General features: G+C 32.0%; 1 pseudogene; it reads right to left on the bottom strand.

The window, feature by feature from the left end:
- Positions 1–2,623, bottom strand: part of LOC107019495 — a 6,839-nt pseudogene extending 4,216 nt beyond the window's left edge.
- Positions 2,624–8,115: the final 5,492 nt, after the last annotated feature.

The raw sequence follows: 8,115 nt of genomic DNA, 5'->3' as shown, positions 1-8,115 counted from the left end.
TAGTGTTATTTTGAGAGAAAAAGAGAGGAGGGTGAGGGAGACAAGGAGAAAAAGAAAAATTATCAAATATTAGTAGTCATATCAATTTTTTCCGGTGAAAAAGATGAAATTGAAAATCGTCTTTTTACATATGCTCTATATCTCTTTAGTGCTTTTTTCTTTTATATTACTATTTTTCTTTCTTTTTAGTGTTGTTTGGTGGGAATAGAATAAGGAGAGATCAAATATGAAATATGGGGGTTCATATCCATTTATCCGGCAAAAGAGGTAGAGGGAGGTGATGGTAAATTTAGCAAAGTAATACAATGAAGAAGAAAAAAAATGACTTAAAAATGGATTTGAATAAATAAAACTGACCTCCGTTAATGAAGGAGTTTAAGATTGAAAAAATGGTGGAAGGTGGTGACTTGAAAATTGGAGAAGAAGAAAAGAAAATAAAATAAAAAATTGACCAAATTAAGCTTTTCACGTGCTATTATTGAATTATTACACTCACTTTGACATGTGAGCAAAAAGTATCCATATGACACAATGAAAACCTACTTGTGGTGTGTAAAATAAACAATGATCAATTAAAACAATTAAAGTCTCTACGTGAAATTTGATGATTCACTGATATATATATATATATATATATATATATATATATTCAAAATAAAATTTTAAGGTATACTTCTTATGTCTCATATTAATTATCCAATAACAATAATAATAACATATCTAGTGAAATCTCATAAGTAGAGTCTAAGAAGAATAGAGTGTACCTAGACGTTACCACTATTTTGTGAACGTAGAGAGACCATCAATTCATATTAGTTGTTTACATTGATAAAAATATTCATCTCAAATTAATTATTTTATGAAATAAAGATAGAAATTAATTACAATATTTTCAATTTACCTTACAATTAGGATAAACAAATTTTGGTATATGAAAACCATAAATTGAATATTATTGCATTGTAGTCTACTTACTATATTGTTGACCATCACTTCTTCGAAATCTTTACCATCCCATAGCCTGCTATATTCACCCGGATCATCCTTTTGCACTTTTACTGTATATTTACCCATATCTTATATTCAGTCATGCATTTGAATTATACCATTAGAGATGAACAGAAGAGCTTTGTCAATTAGGACACTCAACGTGATACTTACTCTATAATAACAACTCTCAAGAATTAGCATGATGTATCATATTTTTCCCCTCTTATGAAGAATGCTAGATCTAGAAATACATCATAGCTAATTTTGAGTTTTTCAACGATTTCTGATTTAGAGTTCATTTTCATTTGCTCTGTAGCACTTTTCCACGTAGTTATGTCGCTATTATGTAAGAAAGAACCCCACGCTTTTAGGGCTAAAGGAAGTCCATTCGCAGGACCTACCACCTCCCATGTTAGCTTCTCAAATGAATTATCCGGAACTTCTCCTTGAAAGCATGTTGATTGAACAGTTGAATAACTTGATTATCAACTAGTAAAGTCACTTCATACACTACATCATTTTTTCCTATCAAATGTTTGTCGCTTGTTGTTGCAATAATCCTACTTCCCTTGCCAAACCAATAATCCCTTGTTAGATTATTTAAATGGTCTCCGTGATTTATGTCATCAAGCACAAAGACCTTCTTCAAATGAAGTCTACGAGCCATCAAGTGCTTCCCATCCTCCTTATTATTCGCGTATTCTTCTTTTTACCTTAGCAGTTCAGAGAGAAGGATATTTTGCAGAGAGTGCATTTCTTTATTTTCTTTAATACGAGCTAGGAAAAAAGCACCATCAAATTGAGGTGAGAGCATATCAAAAATTGCTCATTGTCATTTTACCGACTCCTCCCATTCCCCAGATTCCCAGAATCCGAACATCATTGATTTCCATCTTTAGTAGGGATTTTACTTTCTCAAAATGGATATTTATTCCCACAATATCTTGTAAATAAGATAAAGGTATCTTGCATAATATGGAAGAGATTTGGTTGACAATTTGTTGAATATTCTCTGATTCAATCCTACACAAATGAGAAAATTAAATGTGAATAAATGAAATATAAAAAAAAAAAAAAAACAAGATTAGTAAGTACTTCACATAAATCAAACACTTTTTATACTCACCCTTGGCAGATGCCATGTCCTTTTAGACCCGCAGCAGAACTTAGTGCAGTCCTCCATCTTTTCACCTTCTGCATTCCAAGATCAACATCTTCTTTATACTTTGATTCGTGTTTGGCAAAGGCTTCCGCAAAGCTTTCCTTTTGGTTTCGAACTTCTGATGGATCCACATCATAGAAGACCGGTATGCTTGTTTGTCCATATTGAGTCTTGGAATCTATAATTTTCACGAGTTCATCCAAGAACCACCTTGACATAGCATAATTCTTTAAGAAAACAACGAGGTCAATTTGAGACTCTTCAATAGCTTTCAAGTTCATCTGAGATAGATGCACCGTGCTCTAGCTTTTTGTCATTTTTAAAGGTGAATACTCCCTTGTTTTTCAAGCATTCATACAAGTGACCCGTAAATGATCTCCGAGTGTCTTCGCCACTAAAACTTAGAAAGACATTGTACTTCCATTGAGGACAGTATTGTGAATCACTCGCAATTAAAGAAGAATATGCCATGGGTGTTGATCTGAAAGAATAAACACTAACTTTGTGGTAATTATAAGTTGAAGAAACATAATTAAAATTAAAGAGATTGTTTCTGTGAATTATTAATGCTCTACTCCACATGTCATTAGAATTATTGGTAAAAAAGAAGAAGAAGATCAAAGTGAATTACATGCCCTACTTGAATGGACGGAAAAATAATTAGCATTAATATTGAAAAATTCGTCATCCATCAAAATGTGACTTGATGTGTTTGGTAAAAAGGAAAATATATTTCAAAACAATATTCGATTCTTCTCATATCTAATCGCTCAAAAATGTTTTGAAACATGTTGTTCTTACTAGTAAGTTACTTAAATATAAGAAAATTGTTTTTTCTAATGAAAATAGGAAAAAAACAAGTTTTATAAATGACATTTTGCACCAATTCAGATTTTTTATCATCTATCTATGAATGCACGCACAATGAATTATAGAATCCATGCATGTTGAGTCATCCCCCACCCCAACTTTAATTAAAGGAAGTACGAGAGTTTGTTAAAAAGAAAAAAGTGAAAGTGATGATTCTTCTTAAATTAAACTAATTTATGGATGAAAAAAGTGGCCTTCAAATTCTAAAATATGTGAATAATAGTTTTATTTGTCCGGAAGCAGATGACTTGACCTTCAAACACTATACATAGAAGAAAATGTTAAACAAATATAACTTGATAGAAACTCACATATAGTCTAATTTCTGTTATTTTTTCTATATTTGTTTAGTGTCTAATGTAATATTTTGTATTGCATATTTTAAGAGTTGATGGGACTTCTTGATATTTCTAATTTTAACTAGTTTTGAGACGTATATTGCATTTAAATTTGTGCTGCAAATGACATATTTTATCCCTTTCAAATTTATTGACATTTACTTAAAAAAACATCATTTTCATAATAGAGAGTAGATATATACTCCTAATAAAATGAATACATTCTTAATTATAAAATTTACTAAAAGTGCATAAAGTTAAAAAACTAACTATTGTACAAATATAAAATGTTATTTGTAGTTTTGATGATTTGACAAACTCAAGGACCTTGTAAAGGGACCTGATCACTTGTGCAAATGTACACATTACTGTCAGGCTAGAAAAAGTTCAATTGGTTGGTGCATAGTCTCCAACTGTAGCAGAAATGGCAGAAACCTCCGACAATGGCATGGCTTCCAATGTTGTTACCATTCTTCATAAAGATATGACCAATAGGTACAAACTTACATTTTGCAACTTGAAAATTCTCAAGAACTCTTGTAAAGGCTAACACTCAGGTGAAAAATCACCTTCAAGAACAACAGAGACATGATAGAGCTGCAAGCTTACTTGTCTTAGGTTTATTTCTTTTGTACGCACATTGTAAAGTTGTTCCTAATCTATAAAGGATTTAGATATTGTATTTGGTTAATAATTTTAAATCAGTTAAGGTTAACAGATTTAGTGAGCAACATTGTGTGCTTCTTAGTCAAAGTCTAAGTCATCCGTAACGCGTTAGTTTAGTGGGAAACCTTTATGTTGCTTAGTTGAAGTCGATGTACAATTGGTTGGTATATGTGCACAATATCCAACTGTGGCAGAAATGGTAGAAACATCGTCCAATGACATGGTTTATTGATCACCAACCATACATTATTGATGACCACCCTCAATTTGTATGGAACCTTACATGATTTTTTGGAAGAGTATAGGTTGAACAATTAACATTCTCTCAATATACTTGTGCTTTCTCACACATAACACTGAAGATGTTGATTGTATAACTACAACTCTTTCTCATACATCATTTATCTCTACCCCAGTGTATGTGGACCCTTAAATTACTTGTTTAAAATTATTTCATTGAATAAATTTCAATAATATAGTTTATTATTAGATAATCATTCTCCCTTTTAAATTATACTAGCTACGGTCAATAATTAAGCGTCATATTCTAGTAGGTGAAGTATAGATCATGTTTGGATCATGATATCAACCCATATATACCTTATTACTTTTGAAGTGTCGATGTTGTTATTACAATGTAAACAAAGCACATGAGCAAGTATTGGTTGTATTAATTTTCTATATATTTTGATCAACCGTGACTAAATTTTACAATGGTAACAAAGTACAAATTGTTACTTTTTCAATGTCAACGTCTGATTTTGTGACAATTCTTTAACGTGTCATTTGGTGAAGTGTATATTATTTGTATTAGTTATATGCTTGATTAGTTATCCAAAGGTTATTTATTATGAAATATTTTTTTTTTGTGCATTAAAAATAATATATATGAGGGAAATTACGATTTTAATGGAGGAAAAAACATAACAGTAAATGCTTTTGTTAAAATTACATTTTAATGCATACATTAAAATCATTGCATTATCATAAATTTTCATATATGAGTTATACACACATTTATACACTATGAGTTGACTCAATAATAAACATTAATAGACGGTGTACAAAATGTGTCCCATCTATATAAGATCATGAGTAAATTCGATAATGATTGACATTACATTGACCAAAATATTGGGGTCCAAAATAAACAACACCTTCACATCCAGTAGATTAGTTACAAAAACATAATTAGTCAAATCTATCTAAGATTTGTTGTTGTTCATACATCTGATTATCTTATGTACGTATCTCTTACAAATTGAACATTTGTTCCTCCTCTTGCTTTGATATTCTCGTCGACACCCTTGACACGTTTTCTTTTCTTCCTTCCAATCCTTGTATCGCCAAGGGGTGGAAGAATATTCACGTTTAGCAATTCTTCTAACGCACACCATTTCGATTCGATAGGGACAACATTAATAGATTAAGAGTATGCAAGGAGGTATCTGTCAACTTATATAAAGGTGAAGCATATAAATAGATGCTCATACAATACTCATCTACATGCTTCAATCTCAAAGCTTTCATTGCGTGAGCGCAAGGTATCTTGACCAATTAATATTACCTACAACAACATGATTTTTCTAGTAGGTTACAGTGGAAGTAGAACCTGCGACGAACACGGTGAATTAATTTTCATCCCCATTTATATTCTCTACTTACAAGGAGTCTCCCTCCATCATTTTGTTTCTTACGATCCATTCAGCAACATGGACCATTTTATTACCCTTTGATTTAAGTACATACGCATGTCTCTCCCTGAAAAGTTCTCCAATTTTCTTAGCAATTGAATTAAATATGGATGCAACCAGGTACACTCTCACATCTATCAGTATAATGCTGAGTGACTCGGCAATATTTGTGGTCATTACATCATACATGTTGCTAGGGAAATATGCTCTACTCCACTTTTCGAAACCAACATCATACTCAAGGACAAAGGCTGCCTTGGGGGTTTTGTTCTTGAATTCCAAAAAATGATTGTTGAACTCCTCCAAAGAATATGCCTTTTCCGCGTTGTAGTATTAGTTGGAGGGAATCTCCATATTGCTGATTTACCCAAAGATTTTCACCGAGGTACCTCATGCAATATTTTTTTATGAGAATGATTGTAAACATTTGTAATACCGTTGTATCGTTCTCTTTGTCGATGACACAAAAGAAAATTCGATAAACATTATTCTCCGTATCCTGTGCAATACACTCATCAATATTCCCTCGTATTTATCATGTATTTATCATGTAAATGAGTGTCGTCAACCACAATTACCTTTCTCATGTGAGAAAAATCCCCTAATGCAAGCACCAAAAGCTAAGTAGTAATACATGTATCTATGAGTGTCCTTACTTACCATGATATAATAGCTAGAACCAACATTAAGAGTGTCGAACATATATGAAAAGACTTTTAAGCATAAATATCCGTGCTCCGTTATCACTCTAACCATTTCCTTGGCAGTCACACTTTCCTTCCAATATTTCCAATCGCTTGGACTATAATGAAAAATATTAAATATAGTCCTCTGAATCTTTTTAACATTTGGACATTTGTCATCTCATAAAGATTCATACAACGCAACACAATAAATTTGGTCGAGGGTCTTCTATGGTTGCTGATGATTTTTTTAAAACTGCAACTTTATCGTCAATATACTTATAGATATGAAATCTATCTGAACACTCATATTTATTTGCCCGTAGCATCCACGCGAAAATACAAGACAGACATTTCACCTTTAAGTATTTACTACAACTATTCACTATAGCAAAATCAAAATGATTTTTTCGCCACTTCTTCGGCTAATAACAGTTGCAACTCACTCTTGGTACTAAATGTTTGAGATATGTAAAAATTAGTTTCATCAAAGAAAGAATGGTTGGGTTGTGATTTCTATTCTTGCTCTATCTGATCTTTTTCAAAATGTTTGAAATCTTCCGCATCTACGGGCTGATCTTCAAAATCTAATGAATCAACATGCCCATTAATTGAATCATCACCTAAGTTGTCGTTTGATTGATCACAAAATCTCTCATTTGGTTGATCATCCAAGTTCACATTTTCAACCTAATCGTTGTAATTAAAAGAATTCGTTGGTTCAATCGGAGACCTCACAATGACATTTATCTCAATATAGGCCTAGATCCATCAGCAACAATATTCATCATGTACAAGCTCACATGCCTATCATTCTTTATGAATGTGGGATTTATTTTTCCCTTCCAGTTCATTTTATAGCTTATCACAAAGTTGTCTGGCTTACAATTTAGCTCACCGGCCTCAATTACGTTTGCAATCAAATCGTCATATGTACCATTGAAACACAACAAATGAGAACTATAGTCTGAATAAAATATTTCCAATACCAAAATTCTGGACTCTCTTCCCATATTCCCATATAGTCACCACCGGCAACAACAAATTCAGCTACTGCCATATATAAACTACACTAATAGATACTAGTTTACGATACTGGTATCGAGCAATCGATGACTTGTATGAAATCCGTACAAACTGCGAATGAACAAGAATGGGTTCAGATCAAGCTCGAAATGGAGAAATGTATCTATAGTCCTTCGAGAAAAACTAAAGTTTATCTAAAAACAAGTTATGAAGTGATTTCGGAAGATTTTTACAAGCTTCAATAATTGCGGGGAAATTTTTTTTCTTTGAATCTATTAAAGAAAATGGTGAAAAAAATGGAAGCCATGACTAGATTGATGATGATTTTACCTTTGAAATCTAAAATATCGTCAAAATAGTCATCGGGATCGTCTAAATCGGCTGCAAAAACGGGAGCATTTTGATTTCTTCTTTGAGAGCTTTTCTCCAGTCAATATTTTTAATAAATGGAAAAATAAAAAACATTTCTACATTTGTGGTGGATGAGTGCGGACCAAAGTGTAGTATCAAAAACATGAGTGTAGGGTGTTGTATGTTTTGAAAGTATATTGAGATGATGTCATATATGGTGTCTAAAGTACTAATTTTTCTAAGACTTTGCGTCTAAATGCACAATTAAGTTTGGAGAGTGACTATTTTTCCAACTTTCCCTAGTTTTTATATATATATATATATATATATATATA

This window comes from Solanum pennellii, chromosome 5 (genome assembly GCF_001406875.1).
Source record: "Solanum pennellii chromosome 5, SPENNV200".
NCBI lineage: Eukaryota > Viridiplantae > Streptophyta > Magnoliopsida > Solanales > Solanaceae > Solanum > Solanum pennellii.
The sequence above is the reverse complement of the archived record's forward strand: the minus strand, read 5'-3'. Positions and strand labels throughout refer to the sequence as shown.